Raw genomic sequence first — 19,147 nt, 5'->3', positions numbered from 1 at the left:
ATTCTCCTGCCTCAGTGGGATTACAGGCATGCACCACCACGCCCAGCTAATTTTTTGTATTTTTAGTAGAGATGGGGTTTTACCATGTTGCCAGGCTGGTCTTGAACTCTTGGCCTCAAGTGATCCCCCAACCTTGGCCTCCCAAAGTATTGTGATTATAGGCGTGAAATACCACGCCCTGCCTTAAATTATTATTTTAAATAAAAAAAATGAGGTTTAGATGCCACGATGTCAGTAGCAGTACCTTAACCATATGCGTGTTGTCAGGCCCAAGGGCCTCTTCCATCCTTGTCAAGGGGAGTGCTAACCTTCTCTCCTTTCATACAATCCAGCTCCCTTATTTTGAATCTGCTTGTATATACATGTTGGTTGAGACCGGTGCAGAGTGATTGAGACTCGGGCTTGTGGGTCTGGTAGGTTTGAGGACTAACTCCATCGCTTGGGAGCATGTGGCCTTGGGCAAGTTACTTAATTCACTGGGAACAGGAGCATCGTAATCATCAGATGGAGATACTGTCTGGGATTCCCATCCCCTATCTGGGTCTCAATCCTCTCAGTTTCTGTGGTCTAACAACTATGTGCCAGGGACTGGGCCAGGCAGAGGCTGGGGTATCCGTTAGTAAGATGGGCACGGTCCCTCCCTGCCTGCTCTGATTTTTGCTCCAGCTCTGAGAGCAGATTAATGGTATTGTAAGTCCTCATTGTATGGTTGAAGTCGAGACTCAGAGGGGAAGAGACCCTCCCAGAATCTCCCAGCTTGCCTCGGTACCACAGGAGCAGGACCCCTGGGCTTCAGGGTGCAGCCTCCCAGGTCGGAAGCCAGCAAGCTGGGGCTGTAGAACAGGAGGTGGCTGGGCCTGGATTCGCTGGCACCGAGTCCTTAAAGGAACCCTGGGTAGCAGATGTGGCCACCTTGTACATCTGCTCAGTAGTGCATCACTCCTAAAGGCCCAAAGACTTATCCGGTCCTGACACTGAGCACGTTTCAGAAAAGGTGCCAGGGAAGACATTTGAATTGCCACAGCTTCTCAAGGCTTGCTCCCTCACTCATGCCGTGGGCAAACTAAACATCCTCTAGTGGGACCAGTCAAGCAGGGGACAAAATGGAATGGGGGTGCGGGGGAGGAGAAAATAATTTGATATTCCAAAAAATGCTGCAGAGTAATCATTTTGGGGGTGAAAATCAGAATTTCTTGGGACTTAGACTTTTTTATGGCTCAGTGGTGTTTTTCTTTAGAATTTCAGACTGGAGGTAGGGATAGACCATAATCTTTTCAGCGCCCAAGAGCCTTCAGCAGGCCTCACTGGCTCTGGGCAGGGGGCAGGGCTTACAGGACCCACAGCAGGTGACATCTTACCCACTGTGGGTACTTCCTCCCTCCTCTCTTTGGAACGGTCTGAGGAATTTTGAAATCACCCCATAGCCAGACCCCTTGCATTTGCTGCCCAGGAGAACTGGGCAGGGAGGTGCCATGTGGAAAGTCCCGCTGCCTGATTTTCCTCTGAGCTCGTCACTGCAGCCTGAGAGCCCCCTTCTCTGTCAAGTGAGTGACTGGACTGAATACACCAGACCCCCCTTGGCATTCTTCTAAGATCCTAAGGAGGAGGAGCCGAGGAAGGCACGGGGTGGAGCCTGGGGCTGTGGTTTGGAGGATGGGAGGGCTGGGGGAGGGATTCAGAGATTGCAGCTGGGAAATTTGGATCGGCCTATGAAGACTTTGTGGTTCATTCTCATGAAACTCGCTTCCTCTCACTGGATTTCTGCCCTGGGGGATGTGGGGTTCAAGTGAAAACACTGGCTTTTCCTTCTTGGTGACTGAGGCTTAAATTCTGGTCTCCCAAGCAAACATTTAAGAAATAACTCTCTTTTCCGTCCTTGTCCATTGTAAAACAAACCCTCTTTTTCGCCCATGTCTCCCACCCTCCTGAAAAGAATTCGATTGTATTGCTGCTTACTAGCTGGTAGCACCTGGCTTTCCAGCAGGCTGGTTGAAAACAGAAAATGCTTCTCTGCTTAAGACAGGGAAAGGGCGTGGGCTTTGGCATCAGAAACCTGGCTTTCCTGTAGACTAGCTGTGTCAGGCCAGGGGCATCTTCCCAAGACTCAGTTTCCTTGTCTGTGATAATACGTGCCTACTTCTCAGGGCATTGTAAGGACTGAACAAGAATATCTGTGTGAAACACCAGGCACGTGGTCGGGGGTGGTACATGGTAGTTCTTCCCGGGTGACACCATATTCATCCCAGGGCCCATGGGACAATGAGGTCAAAGAAGGACCACCTGAGGCTGATGTGCCTGCTTGCTGGCTTAGTATCTGGGGAGAAAACACTGGAAGAAAAGCAAATCCTTGCTGGTGGGGTGTGGGGGTGAGGTTGTGTGGGTCCTGCCTCTTCAGTGAGACATGCCTTTTCCGGGGGTTGGGTTCATGTGACCACCACTTAAGCCTATCTGAGGGGAGAGGTTAGTGGGAGAGTCAGGGTGAGTTTCTGCTGAATTCCTTCTTGTCAAGCTTGCTTTTGTAGGCTTAAGAACATGAGAAGGGTGGGGAGGGGGCCATATCTTAAAAAAGAGAAAGGCTGGGTTCAGTGGCTCATGACTATAATCTCAACACATTAGGAGGCTGAAGTGGGAGGATCAGTTGAGGCCAGGAGTTCAGACCAGCCTGGCCAGCATAACAAAATCTCATCTCTACAAAAATAAAAAATAAATTAGCTGGGTGTGGTGGCTTACACCTGTAGTTTCAGCTACTCTGGAGGCGGGGCGAGACAGGATTGCTTGAGCCAGGAGTTTGAGGCTGCAGTGAGCTATGGTTACACCACTGCACTCTAACCTGGGCAACATAGTAAGACCCTGCCTCTGAAAAAGTAAAAGGAAAAATTAGTCAGGCATGGTGGTGTGTGCCTGTAGTCCCAGCTACTCAGGAGGCTGAGGTGGGAGGATCGCTTGAGCCCAGGAGTTCAAGGTTACAATGAGCTGTGATTGACTGGGTCACTGCACTCTAGCCTGGGCGATAGAGGAAGACCCTGTCTCTCTTGAAAAGTGTCTTTGCTTTTGGAACTTTGAGGGCGATTAAACAGATACTTAAGTACAAGCAAAATGTTAGTCTTCAACTTGCCCAGCCAGACCACTGTGTATCTGGGAAAAGTCAACCAGACCGCTTGCTCCAGCTGGTTGGTCTGGTTGGTGTGGAGGGTGAACCCTCCTCTGGCCCGAGGCACACACCCTCTCTCCTCCTTCTGTGTCTGGTGATGGCAAGCGTTTATCTTTGCTCAGGCCTGGGTGCACGCTAACCTTGGCCAAATCTCTGAATGTTCAAACATCTGCCAAAATATCACATTTCGACAATGGGCCTTCTCTATAGAGATGAGGTTACAGGGGCAGTACTGGGATGCTGGAAAACCACTTAAACTAAACCACGGGAAGGGGCAGGGTCCAGGATCCTGACTTTGAGTGGAAGGGGTGGGGAAGGAGCAGGGGGCAGCTCCTTGCCATAGAGAGAGGCCTGAGGACCAGCTCACTGCTTCCAGAGCCGGAGGGGGAGGGGGCTGCTGCCAACCTATCTTGGCATTCTCCCTTTCGTCCTTGGGGTAGATTTCATTGTAATTAGACAAGTTGTGACAAATAGCCCACTGGTCTTTGGGCTGGAGAATTGTGCCGAGTCCTGCCTGGAAATCCAGCCTTGTTCACTCGGGAGCCATAATTAGGCAAGAGAACAGTTCATGAGCCCTTTGATTCAATAAAGACCCTTTTATGATGTTGGTTTTTCCCAGAAAAATAATACCACTTTGCTCCATGTATTGCATTTAGATGTGTAATCATATTAGAGCTAAGCAGCCCAGGGGACTGAAGTTGTGTAGCTGGGGTTGTAGGGGCAGAAAGGTACAATCCCTTTCCTCCCCGTAAGGGTCACGGCTGACACTTCTGTAACAAAGACAGGTTAACAGGAGAAAAGTTTGACTAATTTATTTAATCAGTGTTTTACATGACATGAGAGCCTTCAGAAATAAGACCCAGAGACCCAGGGAAAACTATTTTTATGCTTAGATTGGAGGAAGAATGGACAACCATCTAGGAATGTGATTGAACAAAAAGGGTATGACCTAATGTAATAGACAGAGGGGGCCACCCAGCAAGGCCTGTCTATTCAGATGCTTTTTGGCCTCACCTCACTGTGCAGCATGTCTGGGGCGTATGGGGCAGGACCCCTTTGGGATGAGGGTTGAGAAGGGAGAGAGTGACCTTTCTAGATATTATGTCTTGCTTTGGGGGAGAGGAGTTCTACTTCCTATGACCCAGCTTGGGGAAGAGGAATTCTGGTTTCTGTGCCTGGCTGCTGGGGAGAAAGAGGGGCAAGAGACAGAAGGGTGGAAGAAGGTCAGAGAGAACTCGCTTTCTCCTTTAGTTCAAAGTGCTCAGTGTACCAAAGCGCCAGGCTTTGGGGTATCGTGTTCTCAGCCCCATGGAGTAAAGCCTGTTACCCGGTCTTTAGAGAAAAACAGTGTCCTCAGAAAAAAAGAAAATGACAAGGAACACTTCTAAAGATTTTCTCTCTTGTCATTTAAAGAACATTTTCTCCCTTCAGAGTGAGAAGTGACCCAGGGGGAAAAACCAGAAAGTGAAACTAACTTGACTGGCCAGTGGCAGCGGCAGCCCCTGGTGCCCTCTGCAGTCCTGTGTTGGCCCAGGCCACACATGCCCAGCATGGTCGATATTTGTCAGACGTGTAGCACGTGTCCAGCCAAGGGCCAAAGAAAATGCCCCCAGAGGATGCTTGCATCCTCTCCACAAGGAGTTGTGGTCAGCCCACTGGGGTCTCCACCAGGGTGGCAGGGCTGCAGATGCTGGTGTTTGCAGGTGGCAGTTCTCAGCCTCCTCCTCATTGCCTCCCTGTGAGGGGCAATCAGCCCTGACTACATATAGCCCTGGAGCTTGCAGGCAGCTTTCAGCTCATTGGGAAGGTGTGCTGGGCCTGCGACATCGACCGGACAGTTCTTCCAGGCATGAGAGGGATGCCCTGCCCAGGTCGCTGTCACAGGCACACCCCCTCCCACCAGCCACCCTCTTGCCTTCTTACCCCAAGACCATGTTGTCAGGCAGGCCAAAAGCATTTCCCAATCACGGAGTCAGATCCATCCCAGAAATCTGCTCCGTGCCCAGGAGAGGTCAAAATCGCCAGTGGAATCAAGAACCTCTTTCCCAATTTGGGGTTTAGAAATCTCTGGCAATGAGGAAATTTCTGGTAGTCATTTGTAAGAGTTACTCTATTAAGAAATAGAGACAGAGGGTATGACATTTCAGAATGCTAAAATTGTGTTGCATTAAAAGGGGGTAAAATCCATTTACTTCCCAAACATCTGGTGGGAGTTATCACCAAAATATATTTTCAGATATCCTCTAATGCAGAAAAACTGTATTTTATAGTACGTGGTTTATCTGTTTGTAGATAATGTGTATTAAAATATTTCTGCAGTGTCACTACTATCTTAAGGTGACTCTTTTTGACCTTCATACTGTAGGCTTTTTAAAAATACATAGAGATGGGAGTCTCACTATGTTGCCCAGGCTGGTCTCGAACTCCTGGGCTCAAGCAATCCTTCCACCTGAGCCTCCCAAAGTGCTAGAATTACAGGTGTGAGCCACCATGCGTGGCTTACTTAGGCTTTTTGGAAGATACTTTACACTTTTTGGAAGAAGTGCTATTTCTTCTGGATACTTTACACTTTTTGGAAGAAGTGCTATTAAGTTATATATATGTATATATTGCTTCCCCCCCACCAAAGGAATATAATTAGAACATCTGAAACCAGATTATCCAATTAGTACATTTTTCTAATTAGCTGTTAGGAATTCGTGATGAGATAAATTATTTTAGATTTCCAAGTGGAACTTTGGCCACAGGGAGGCTCTAAGGAAGTACACAGGGGAGAAAAATAATGGGTTTTTAAAGTTTCGACTCCACCCACTCACCTGCTCCCCGAAAAACCTAATGTGCCTGCCCGTGAGACAGCAACAGTGACCAGAAAACAGTTTCTTTTCCTTGTTCTGAGTAAATGGAGTTGGAAGAATTATTCATTTATATTGGCTTTTCTTTGTTCCTGGTAGTGAAGCAGGCAGACAGGGGTTGGCATTAAATACTATTTTTTTCTACATTTTCATCAGTCATATTAGTAGCTGTTCTTTGGCAGAAAAAAAAAATCTGGTGATCAGAATTAATTCAGAACATATTTACTGTGAGCCTTGTATGTGCTTTCTATGTGCCAGGTGGCAATGAAGACCGTCTGTCAGGGGGATCGGGGGGATGTCCCGTCAAGACCCAGGGATTGAAGTCAGGACCCAGCTTTTGCATTTTGTAACTGTGGTTGATGCAGGCCCACCATCCTTTGTCCAAAATTCTGGATACGCAAGAAAACTGTGGATACTGAAAGTTGTTTTTGCCACTAATTGAGTGGGAAGACCTGACCCAAACTGACAGACTATTGGAGTCCATATTTATCCTGGGGAGTGTGAATACTCATGGGTTTCCCTGCAGAGATATTAATGTTTGATTATGGGTGCTGCCTTGCTGGGGTGTTACATAATATGTGGCATAGGCACCACATTCCCTTTCTAAAACCTGAAAAGTTCTGGAACACATATGGCCTGAAGATTTGGAGTAAGAGACCCTGCCCTGGAGTAGCGTCCACTTAAGACCACAGCAGCTGTGCGCTCAGAGTCCCTGCTCTGCCAGGGCCCGTTTCTGTTTCAGCTACAGGAGGAGCCTGAAGGCAGAATGAGAGTCCAGCTGACCAGTGGGTGCGATGCCCAAACAGCTGCACCACCACCAGGGCAGGTGACTTGGCTGCCCCATGACCCTCAGAGGCCTTCCCTCACCAGGTGTCAAGCAAAGATTGTTCAGAAGCAGATTCTGTTCTGCTGTCGTTGTGAGTACATCAATGAATGAGTACATCTATGTTCTAATAAAACTTTATGAGGGCCGGGTGCGGTGGCTCACACCTGTAATTCCAGCACTTTGGGAGGCCGAGATGGGCGGATCACTGAAGGTCCAGAGTTTGAGACCAGCCTGGCCAACATGGTGAAACCCTGTCTTTATTAAAAATACAAAAAGTAGCTGGACATGATGGCGGGTGCCTGTAATCTCAGCTATTTGGGAGGCTGAGGCAGGAGAATCGCTTGAACCCAGGAGGTGGAGGTTGCAGTGAGCTGAGATTGTGCCACTGCACTCCAGCCTGGGTGACAGAGTGAGACTCTGTCTCAAAAAAAAAAAAAAAAAAAAAACCCAAAAAACAAAACTTTATGAAAACAGATGGTGGGCTAGGATGGCCCTTTGGCCAGAGTTTGCTGATGCCTTGTCAAAACGATAAATGCATCCTTAAACATGCTGTTTTCTTCCACAGACTTTAGCCCTGCTGTCTGCCTGCCTGGTCTGCTTGTCTTATTCCCCACCCCCGGCCAAGTGGAGTTGCCTTAAAGAGATAAAAGTTGTGGCTCTAATGTCAGTACCCACCCCTTGCTTGGCTCCTCCAGATGGTCTGGAAACATAGATGGAAAGCAGGCGCTGCCCTCACCGACCTGGCCTCGGTGGCAGGAGTGTGTTTTTGTGTGGACAACTGCAGTTGGGCCCAGGTCCAGCCTTGCTGAGGGCTACTTACTTGGGCCTCCACCCACTGATGAATTTTGGGGGCAGAGCCAAGCCCCAAGATATGTTGGCTGGCAGCCTGGGGCCAAGCAGGGCTGCTGTTGGGGGAGCCCAGTCCCAGGTGGGTTTGTGAGGTGTATGGGGAGTGAGGGGCTGAGAATGAATGTTTCAGAGCTGATGTGTTCTTAGCAAAAGAATTTCTGGCAGAGAGAGGTTGATTATCGTAAACCCAGCGGCTCTGATGGATGAGTTTCAGGTCTCCTGGCTTGTTCATCCCAGCCCCGGAATGTCCAGCAAGGGCGGGGCCAACCTTCGAGGCCAAGACCGCTTCTCACTGCATCAGTTTAAATCCAGCTGAGCTCTCTGACTCGCACCTCTGTACTGGGCTGGCCTGGGAAAGACTGGCTGGGGTGGACAGAAGGAGGGCGGGACCCTCAGAGCCCACTCCTCTAGTATGTGTGCTGGAATCACCCCTGTTCTCCCCAACCTCCAGCCCCCTCAAGCTCCACCAAGGATGTTTGGCCTCCGACTCAAAGAAGGCCTGGCATTTCCAGGCTGCAGGGCCAGATCCTGTCAGCCAGCCCCTGCAGCAGGCCCCAGCATCCCAGAGAGGCAGCGGGTCCCTGTATGTGCTCAGCACCTTCTCTCTGTAGGCGGTTTCTCTCCCAAGACATTTGGGACTTTTGCCCTCTGCCTGGTCACCTTCTTTCCTAGCCAGGATAGGGCTGGTGGATGGTTTTTTTTTTTTCCCCCCTAAAGCCAATTCCAAACAAGGGCTGATGTTTAGTTGGCCTTTCTTTTTCTTCTCTCATGGTTTTGTGGGTTGCTGGCACTTCAGGGACTCTGACAGAGTGGAGCCTCCTTACTCTACAGCTCCCTGGTAAGCCCTGGTGGCCCATCAGCCCACAGAAGGGGGCACTCACTCAGGTGAGTATGAATATACACACTCCCCAGGATAAATATAGACTCGAAATAATAGTCTCTAGTCAGTTTGGGTCAGATTTTCCCACTCAGTGACAAAAACAACTTTCATTGTCCAGAGTTTTGTTTGAGTTGAAAATTTTGAATAAAGGGTGGTGGGTCTGCATCAACCACGGTTACAAAATACAAAAGCTGGGTCGTGACTTCATCCCTTTGGTCTTGGTGGGACATCACCCTGACCGGTCCCACGTTGCACCTCAGTCATCAGCGTGTGCCCAGCCCAGGGCCATGCAGAGTGAGCACTCAGGGAAGGCACATGGAACTGGACTGGGTGGCTGGTGTGTTTGGTGATAGGTTAGCTCTGCTGTCAAAGCCAAGCCCAGGTGGGTCACCGTCACATACCCAGCACGGTGTGAGGAGCTCCTCCAGCCACTCTCAGGGGCAGCTCTCCTGACCCTGCCTCCTTGTTTTTGGACCAGGCTCTTTTGTTTCTGGGCCAAGCACCTGCCTGTAGCATTGGGTATGGGGACTTGGGTTTTGCTTTGCTAGTGGAGAATATGGCTGGGATCTGGGTTAGGGCAGAAAGCTCAGGTAGATGACAGGTGCCAGAGCAGTGGTTCAAACTTGGGAGAATCACAGCAGGAGCCTATTAACAATGCAGATTCCAGGGCCCCTTGATAGACCTGGGAAGGGGGGTGCAATCAGCATTGTAAATAAGTGTGTGTGATTGTGAGGCAGGTGGTCCCAGGATTGTGCTCTGGTGGGGTGGACCAATAGGTAAAGCACAGTGTGATGAGCTTTGGGACAATGGAATGGGGAGAAGGAAGGGGCTGTAATCCAGGGAGAGGCTGGGGTCAAGGAAAGTCACCCAGAAGAGGTGAGCTGAGTCTTGAAGAACAAAGCAGGAATGGTAATAATAGCTAATCTTGATTGAACACTTTGTGCCAGGCACAGTTCTAAGCCTTTTCCATGAATGAATGCATTCAGTCCTCCAGACAACCGCGTGAAATAGGTAGTAACCCCAGACTCACACAGGAACAGACCAAAGCACTTGGGGTTAAGTTGCTGGCCTGAGGCTAGTGAGTGGTGAGCTAGGTCTTGCCTGCTTATTGCGCGGCACCATGTGGGGTAAGGTGTGTCAGGCAGCGGGAGCAGCTCAGCACAGTGATGCAGGTGTGCTGTCCAGTGGTTCAGATGACGCAGAACCTAGTGTGGGGGGACTGCTTCGGTTCTGCTTTGTTGGTGGAGAATATGTCTGTGATCTTGGTTAGGACAGAAAGCTCTGGGTGGATGACAGGTGCCAGAATGGCAGTTTGAGAGGGCTGAGGCTGGAGCTGGCAATCGGGATAGCAGGCACACTTCCTCACAGTCTGAACTGGAAGGAGCGTGGAGTGTGGGGGAGAAGGTGCAGTGTCAGTGCCCAGGGTGCAGCGAGGCACGGGCTGGCACCCTGACCCAGCCCCCTTCCCAGAGGGGAAGAATTCGTTATGGCCCAGCCCCTGCCCTTGGGGTCTGAAGGGATCCACTTTTGTTAGGAGCCTGCTACACACTTTGCTTTCTTTCAATCCTTACATTGCCCTTCCAAGTGGGGCTTATTATTCCTATTTACAGGTAAGAGAGCTGAGGCTGGGAAGCCAAGTAATTTACACAGGGTCAGGTCATACAGCAAGTTAGCAGGTAGTGGTGCCAGCAGCTGGCTGTCTTTTGTGGGGATGTGTTTTCACCACAGCAGGGGCAACCTGTGTTCTGAGAGGCCAGGTTCCTGCATGGACAGTGGGACCCCCAAAGAGCAGGTGCAGTGCTAGGCTGGACAGATTCCAGCTGTGCCGGGGCCTTGGGCAAAGTGGCCTGGCCTCAGGAGACACGTTTCCTGTTGCTGGGTGACATTCCACAGGTGGGAGGCACATGCAGGACCTCATTCCCTAGGGGCCTTCTTGGTCTGGGCCCTAATGCCCTGATGCTGGGGTTGACCCTCTACTGCCCTGGAGGCTCACCTGGGCCTCGGGGCAGAAGGGATTGTCCCATTAAGGAGAATTCTCTACAAGTCTCTGATTCTGGAAGCTCTTTTTTTTATCCTCCCATACAAAAAACAAATTGGCCACCAGTCTCTTCCCTTCTTTTTGGCCACTGTCTCACCATCTCCTTCACCCAACCTTGGTTTCTTCCAGCCTGTGCTTCCCAGCAGAGCCTGTGAGCTTGTTGATTTGAACCCAAAAACCACCTAGGACATTCCAGAGGTCTTCACACTTGTCTTTGTTGCCCATTGTAGGCCGTTTTCATAGAAGGGTATTGGGAGGACCTGCCTTCCCACTCAGGCCAATGTGAAGCTGTTGCTCTTTTGCTAAGGGCAGGGTGGGATATGGCTGAGAATTGGAGGGCAGGCCTGAGATCCATTCAGCAGCACCCCAGGGTGTGCTGTTTCTCACATGTTGCAGCCTCTTCCAGCCCCTTTGCTTTCTGTGACAGAGCTGAAAGTCTCATTTTCTCTTTGGCTTTCCCTTTGAAATGGGAGAGAGGGTGGTGGGAGTTTAGCTCCTTCCGGAAAGGCCCATTTTACAAGCAGAGTAACCAAGGCCGCGACTGCTGGAGAGAAGCGGAACTGGAGTTCCCGTGCCCATTCCTGTTGGAATCGCGTGTCTGTGTGCTGTTCTTTAAGACGGGCTGGAGAGAGTCGGGGCAGCTCTTCTCCGGGGTTTTCAGGCCTGTGTTGCTCTTCCGGGCACTTCCTGGTGTTTTGTTCTCTTTGCCTGAATCAGGCCTGGCCTCAGGCCTGGTTGCAAGAAGGTTGGAGGCTGGCTGTCTTGTGTTCATGTGTCACGCCAGGCCTGAGACCATCATTGTCTCTCTGAGATGGTCCACCCGCCTCCTGTGAACACAGGGGCTACAGGCTATAGTTCTTGCCACTTTCCCGAGTTTTGGGGGCTGCTCTCCACATTGGGATTCCACCAGGATGCTGGTCTGCAGTTTCCTGCAGGCAGAAGACGCTGGGTTCTGAGTTGGCTTTGGGTGGAACACAGGTCATTCCTGGGTATGCCTTGGGAGGGCAGCGAGGCTGGCCGCAGCTGGGCCCAGCATTGGAGATAATTGTGCCTCTCTGGAGACCCTGCAGCCTTCCCACCCACCAGGGAGCTTCCCATGGGCTGTGGAGAGGGGGTCAGTGTCGGGTGAGGGAACACCAGCTTCACCTTGGCTCATCTGGGCGTGGCAGACGACTGCTTCCTCACCTGGAGAGTGTTCAAGGACAGCAAGAAAAATGAGGGACTTTCAGGGGCAGCTGTGTTTTCTGACTCAGTCATAATGCCCCTAAAAATCCTTATTGTTCTTGCAGTGTGCATCGGGCAGCGGCCAGCAACCTGCCTCTCACCCACCTGGCCCTTCTGGGAGGACCGGGACTTCCTGGGGTCAGATTGGAATGTACCTCCAAAATAAGAGTGAACGGGGATTTGCTGATTATTAAAACAATTTTGTTTGCGTGCATTTTTAGCATCTTCTCTTCTGGTGGAGGATTGGAGTGGCTGAGGGTCGGGAGGGCTGGACATCAAGATATTCCTGTGCAGGTTGGAGCCCAGGAGGGTGCAGGGACTCCCTGGTTTGTGTGCAGTGAAGGCCTGGAAGAGCCTAGCTGCACGTGCAGTGCCCAAGGAAGGTCATCTTCCGGGTCAGTGATGTTAGAGGCAACAGAGTTGGGCTGGACAAGATGCCCCCCAACCTTTCCTGGGAAGTTGAGGCAGGAGTAGAGGAGTAGAGGAGGCATCTATCTGCGCAGGAACTTGCATCATCTTTTAAAATAGAAGGCAGCCTGGCCAACATGGCAGAACCCCATCTCTACTAAAAATACAAAAGTTAGCCGGGTGTGGTGGTGTGTGCCTGTAGTCCCAGCTACTCGGGAGGCTGAGGCAGGAGAATTGCTTGAGGCCAGGAGGTGCAGGTTGCAGTGAGCCAAGATTGCACCACTGCACTCCAGCCTGGGTGACACAGTGAGACCTTGTCTCAAAAAATAAAATAAAATAGAAGGAGCCTCAGAATCCAGTGTCTGAGACCCAGTGAACTAGCCATTCTAGCCATTTTGAAAATAGAACAGTGAATTGAGGGTCTTTCCCCCTCTACTGCGACCGTGGAGCTTGCTTTTCCTGGACTGAAAGTTCTCCATCCTTATTTCACTTCATGGATCTCCTCCATCCTCTGCAGGTCTCCCTACCCCCGCCCTATCCAGCCCCACTCTGCAGATACAGTCATGCACTGCCTAACGATGTTTTGGTCAACGAGGGACCGCATGTAGGACAGTGATCTCATAAGATTATAACACTGTTTTTACTGTGCCTTTTCTGTTTAGATACACAAACGCTTGCCATTGTGTTCTAATTGTCTAAAGCATTCAGGATAGGAACGTGCTGTACAGGTGTGTAGCCTAGGAGCAATGGGCTCCCCCGTCTAGCCTAGGTGTGCAGCAGGCTATTCACCATCTGGGTTTATGTAAGCATACTCTGTGAGGTTGGCACAATAACAAAATCACCTAACAATGCCTTTCTCAGGATGGATCCCCGTTGTTAAGTGACATATGACTCTATTTTGACCAGCCAAGGCTTTTGGAGGTCCTGGGGGATTGTCGAGAAGCAGAGATAACTTTTTATTTTTTTATTTTTATTATTTTTATTTGTTTTGAGACGGAGTCTCGCACTGTCGTCTGGGCTGGAGTGCAGTGGCGCGATCTCAGCTCACTGCAACCTCCACATCCCAGGTCAAACGATTCTCCTGCCTCAACCTCCCAAGTAGCTGGGATTACAGGTGTCTGCCACTATGCCCAGCTAATTTTTTGTATTTTTAGTAGAGACGGGGTTTCACTGTGTTGGCCAGGCTTGTCTCGAACACCTGACCTCGTGATCCACCTGCCTCGGCCTCCCAAAGTGCTGGGATTACAGGCATGAGCCACTGTGCTCGGCTGAATCCGATTTTTTCTGAGACCTATTTTTTTATTTTTTATTTTTTTGAGACACAGTCTCACTCTGTTACCCAGCCTGGAGTGCAGTAGCTTCATCACAGCTCACTATAGCCTTGACCTCCAGGACTCAAGGAATCCTCCCACCTCAGCCTCCCAAGTAGCTGGGATGTACAGGCACCCACCACCATGCCCGGCTAATTTTTGTATTTTCAGTAGAGATGAGGTTTCACCATGTTGGCCAGGCTGGTCTCAAACTCCTGACCTCAGGTGATCCACCTGCCTCGGCCTCCCAAAGTGCTGGATTACAGGCATGAGCCACTGCGCCTGGCCAGAAATACTTTGTTAAATCAATTTGTGATATGCCTGCCTTCCCCAACAACGCCAATCCACGAGAATGTCACCAAACCCAAAGCAACAGAATCCTGCTCTCCAGGGGAGACTGGGCTGGTGGCTTGCAGTGGAGGACAGGTGGGGAGATGGACAAAGTGACAAGCAGGACTCTGCATGCCCCAGTGGGTCCACTCTATGTCTTACTGCCCTCATGGGTCAGCAGGGGAAGTTTACCCTTGAGGTATTTCCAGGGTCTCTAGGTGCAGCTCAAAAGCTCTCATCACTGGAGGAGATGACCACGTGTGCTCAGCATTTGCAGAACTCCAACTGCCACGATCTTCCCTGCAACCCAGCCCTGGCTCCAGTGGGCACTGGCCAGTGCTACTGTGACTGTACCTCCACACGAGCTCTCCCAGAGACAGTTTTGAAGGAGCTGGGTTTGCTCGGGAGCCTTGGCTTTTTTCTGCACAGGGCAAGGACAGCTCCAAGGTAAAGTTTAAACATGATGGCATTTATCCTTTCTTGTGTAAGGGATGGGTGCAGCTCCCATGAAATGCTATTCTCACAACCTCCAATGGACAGGGGTGTTGCAAAGGTTCCTTCATCCCTGATCAGCTTCCCTGCCATTTGCTACCCTCAACCATCCCCTCCCATGGGGCCCCTTTATCCTGCCCTTCATTCCTCTGAACCTCCTTGTTCTTGGATGTGTTCCTTATTCTTTTTTTTTCTTCTTGACATAGAATCTTACTCTGCCACCCAGGCTGGAGTGCAGTGGCCTGAACCAGGCTCACTGCAACCTCTACCTCCTGGGCTCAAGCGATCCTCCCACCTCAGGCTCCCAAGTAGCTGGGACTACAGGCGCACACCACCATGCCTGGCTAATTTTTGCATTTATTGTAGGGACAAGGTTTTGCCATGTTGCCCAGGCTGGTTTCAAACTCCTGGGCCCAAGCAATCCTCCTGCCTTAGCCTCCCAAAGTGTTGGGATTATAGGTGTGAGCCACTGCGCCTGGCCAGTTCTTCATTCTTTACCATAAAACATTTGCAAAAGATAATACATCAACTTTTTTGGTTTTTTCTTTTTTTTTGAGATGGAGTCTCACTCTATCACCCAGGTTGGAGTACAGTGGCACAGTGGCGTGATCTCGGCTCACTGCAACCTTCGCCTCCCAGGTTCAAGTGATTCCCCTGCCTCAGCCTCCTGAGTAGCTGGGATTACAGGCGCCCGCCACCACGCCCGGCTAATTTTTTGTATTTTTAGTAGAGATGGGGTTTCACCGTATTAGCCAGGATGGTCTCTTATCTCCTGACCTCATGATCCGCCCCCCTCGGCCTCCCAAAGTGCTGAGATTCCAGGCGTGAGCCACTGCGCCCGGCCTACATCAACTTTTTAAAAGAGGCAATATATCAAATACAAAACTGATTACTGTTTTTTCCCAATTATAAAAGAATTGCCTTCTACTATAGGGCATTTGAAAAATACAAAGAGGCCAGGCTTGGTGGCTCTCACCTATAATCCCAGCACTTTGGGAGGCCTAGGTGGGCAGATCACTTGAGTTCAGGAGTTTGAGACCAGCCTGGGCAACATGGCGAAAACCCCGTCGCTACAAAAAATACAAAAATTAGCTGGGCGTGGTGGTGCATGCCTGTAGTCCCGGCTTCTCAGGAGGCTGAGGTGAGAGGATTGTTTGAGCTTGCGAGGTGGTGGTTGCAGCGAGCCAAAATTGCTCCACGGCACTCCAGCCTTGGCAACAGAAAACAAAACAAAAAACAAAACAAAACAAAACAAAAAGAGATGGAAAGGGCTTATAAATGCCCATACCTAGAGATAACGTCTGCTAATTAAATCTATCTTTCCAGCCTTTTTAACTCATGCCTGTACTTCCCCACCCAGTTAACAGGATTGGGACTTTTAAAAGGGTCAGACTCATAACCCATTTGAGCAATGGCCCTGTGCCCTCAGGCCAGAAAGCCTTTATTTTCTTTTTACCAAGCAGGGTATGCTGTGGGCCGCTGCTGGCCTCTGGCCAGGAAGCTCATTGATTTTGCTGGAGGGTGTTTGAGCAGCACCAGGTTTCTCTAAACCAGGATTGATGAAATTGTCAGTGAGGATGCCGGACAAGAGGGCTTTATCCCATCTGATTTCTAAGTGGGCGACTGCATTGCTTCTTGACCTGGCTGCACAGAAGAATCACTTGGGAGCATTAAAAGCATGCTAATGCCTGGTCCCATGCAGGACCCATTGGATCTGAATTGCTGGGGAATGAAAGGGCCCAAGGACTGGTATCTGTGTTTTTGTTTGTTGTTTTTTATTTGTTGTTTTTTTTTTAACACAGGGTCTCTCTCTGTCTCCCAGGTTGGAGTGCAGTGGCTCGATCTTGGGTCACTGCAGCCTCAATCTCCGGGGTGCAAGTGATTCTCCCACAGCCTCCCAAGTAGCCTGTGGTGTGTGCCACTGCGCCTGGCTGGTGGTTTTTGTTTTTGTTTTTGTTTTTGAGACAGAGTCTTGCTCTGTGGCACAGGCTGGAGTGCAGTGGTGTGATCTCATCTCATGGCAACCTCTGCTTCCTGGGTTCAAGCGATTCTCCTTCCTCAGCCTCCCGAGTAGCTGGGATTACAGGTGCCCACCACCTCACGCAGCTAACTTTTGTATTTTTAGTAGAGACAGGGTTTCACCATGTTGGCCAGGCTGGTCTCAAACTCCTGGCCTCAAGTGATCTGCCCGCCTCAGCCTCCCAAAGTGCTGGGATGACAGGCATGAGCCACCTCTCCCAGCGCCTGGCCATTTAAAAAAATTTTTTTGTAGAGATGAGGTCTCACTATGTTGCCCAGGCTGGTCTTGAAGTCCTGGGCTCAAGCTTCCCAAAATGCTGGAATTATAGGCATGAGCCACCACACCTGACCAGTTATTATTATTTTTCCTTATGTTCCTCAGGTGAGTCTCTTAAGCAATCAGAGGAGAACTGTTGGGTTAAATGCCCACAAGCTAGAGATGGAAGAGGTTTCCTCCAGCTTTGCCTTCAGAGCCCGATCAAGGGATGTGACCATTTGCAGTTGGCCAACTTTCATTTCCATTATTGTCTCTGCTGCTCAGTCATCTTTTGATCCTCATTTTGCGAGCAGAAAACTGAGGCTAAGGGGATTGGGGGACTTATCTGAAGACACAGAATATGGCAGAGATGAGATGTAAAATACACAACTTCTGACCCTCCAGATTAGTGCTGTTTCAGTAGTACTAGTCATTAGTATTCATGATGAGCATATAGATCATAAGAAGCATATTCTTGTGCTTAATAATAATTGGACACTTGCTCATCACAGTATGCTGAGGCGTGGGTAGGGGCTGCCCCAGCAGGGTGAGTCGTCATCCCCTAGTTTCCCAATGCTCTGTGTCCCCTGCCAGCCAGCCTGGACCCACAGCTGCCCGCAGCCTGCCCTGTTGCACTAATCCCAGCTGTGGGCACGGTGAGATTTGGCCCCATTTTACAGATGAGGAATAGGCTCAGAACACTCGAGGCTTGGCCCATGTCACCCAGCTCTCCTTGCCTGGACAGAGGCATCTAGGAAGGAACACAGCCCTGCATGGGGCTTGCTTGTCTGAGTCCTCAGGGACAGAGCTCTACTGGGGGTGTCCAGGTCTCTAGCAGACTGTCTCTGCCCCTCTGTCCTTCCTGCCCTGCTCAGCTCCAGAGGCCTGGCCTGCGGGCCGGCTGGGCAGGCAGCCAGCGCAAGGAGCTAACGATGGGTGCATTGTCGGCTCCAGGAAGCGGTCAGCTGTTCCCTGGCAGGTCTGCAGAGCTGGAGGGCCAGCCTTCCTTGCTCGTGGAGGGTAGAGATAGAATCTGGGAGCTCAGAACACCATTTTCCCGGAGCCCAGTGGCTCTGGGCCAGCCCTCAGGCTTCCTTTGGAAGGGAGGGCCCCGTGTACTCGGCCGCTCCTTCCTTGCTTGGCATTGGCCCTCTCCTTCCTCAGTCTGGCTCTCACTGTCCCCCCACCCAGCGCTTTGCAGCGGAGTGTACACTCTTGGCAGCGATGTCCATTAAACCTGCTTCCCAGAAAGCAGCATGGCTGTACAGGCAGATTCAGCTAGCACCTTAGTGGGAGATGGGGCAGTGGGCATCAGCTCAGGCTTTTCTTGCCCAGGTTCCCTGGGGAGCTGGGTTGGGAGATAGCCCTAAGCTGCCTTGGCTTCCTGCTTCCTGGATCAGAAGTACCCTCAGCTCAGTCAGCAGCCTAGCCACTAGACAAGGCTGAGACAAGCGCTTTGACCTGCTGGAGTTGGGCTGGGACAAGCCTTTGCCTGAGAGTCTGATCAAGGTGGTCACTGAGCTGAGAACCTGGGGTAAAGCTCCCTGCTGAGCCTGTTGCCTCATTTGTTTGATGGGTGCCATAGTTCCCTGTAGTAATGTGGGTACTTTCTAGGCTTCTTCCAAATAGGTACAAGAAATTGTGGCTGCCTTTCCCTTCCCGGCCAGGAGTACACTTCAGCAGAGAACTCAGTGATGCCTGGCATGGGGAAGATGCCCAGTGAATGGTGGTTGCCCCACACAGCTCAGGAAATGAAGTTTGGGTCACAGCCTGAGGATGGTGCCTTCCATCCTTGACCCTGCAAGGACAACCTTTCCTGACAGTCTCCTCCCTGGCTGAAGTATTGAGACAGTGGCTCTGGACTGGAAAACTGAAGCCTTAACTCTTTGCTCTGGATTCCCATCAGGTCTAGATTGCTGAGGCCCAGCGCCCACAGAGGCATCTTCCCCTCTGGGGGGTTTGTCCTATAAGCGCAGACTCCGTCAGCTCCAAGGCATTCCTGCTGGTCCTGGACCAGAGTGGCTGATGTGGAACTGCTTCCTCCCCTGCTAGCTTCCTTGGGGTGTAGACAGCCCAGCACAGGCAGGAAGGGCTTTCTGTTTGGCTCGACTGGTGGGGAAGCAATTAGTGCTTGCTTTCTGTTTTGATTCTTGTATCTAACAGGCAGAGTTTGTGATGTCACGGAAAAGCAGCCTTGGGCCCGCGTGGGTTTGAGGTCTGTCCCTGATAGTCTGGCCAATGTGGAATTGTCTGGAGGTAGGGGTGTGTGCTGACACTACTCCCTGGGTATGAGGTGGCCATCTGTTGGCTTTCCATGCCCCCTTCTGATAATACCTCTTTTTTCTGTTAATACCTTCAGGAGATCACCTCTCCCCTACCCTGTATCTCTGGGGTTCTGGTGTGGCCAACCCCAAACCCTGGCTTTAGACACAGGCACGTGATCCAGGCCTGGAGGCCAAGTCCTGCGACTCTGCCATGGGACATCTGCAGCAGTTATGGGGAAAGAAGCATT

The 19,147-nt window shown here is 50.8% G+C and overlaps 1 non-coding gene across 1 annotated transcript; it reads right to left on the bottom strand.

The window, feature by feature from the left end:
• Window positions 1-203: 203 nt before the first annotated feature.
• Window positions 204-330, bottom strand: LOC112129813 (U6atac minor spliceosomal RNA). Its single transcript, XR_002912165.1, has one exon. It is a non-coding gene; the product is annotated as a U6atac minor spliceosomal RNA (small nuclear RNA).
• Between the last annotated feature and the right edge of the window lie 18,817 nt (window positions 331-19,147).

Source organism: Pongo abelii, chromosome 19, assembly GCF_028885655.2.
Source record: "Pongo abelii isolate AG06213 chromosome 19, NHGRI_mPonAbe1-v2.0_pri, whole genome shotgun sequence".
Taxonomy (NCBI): Eukaryota; Metazoa; Chordata; class Mammalia; order Primates; family Hominidae; genus Pongo; species Pongo abelii.
Note: the sequence above shows the minus strand (reverse complement) of the source record. Positions and strands in the feature narration are given on the sequence as shown.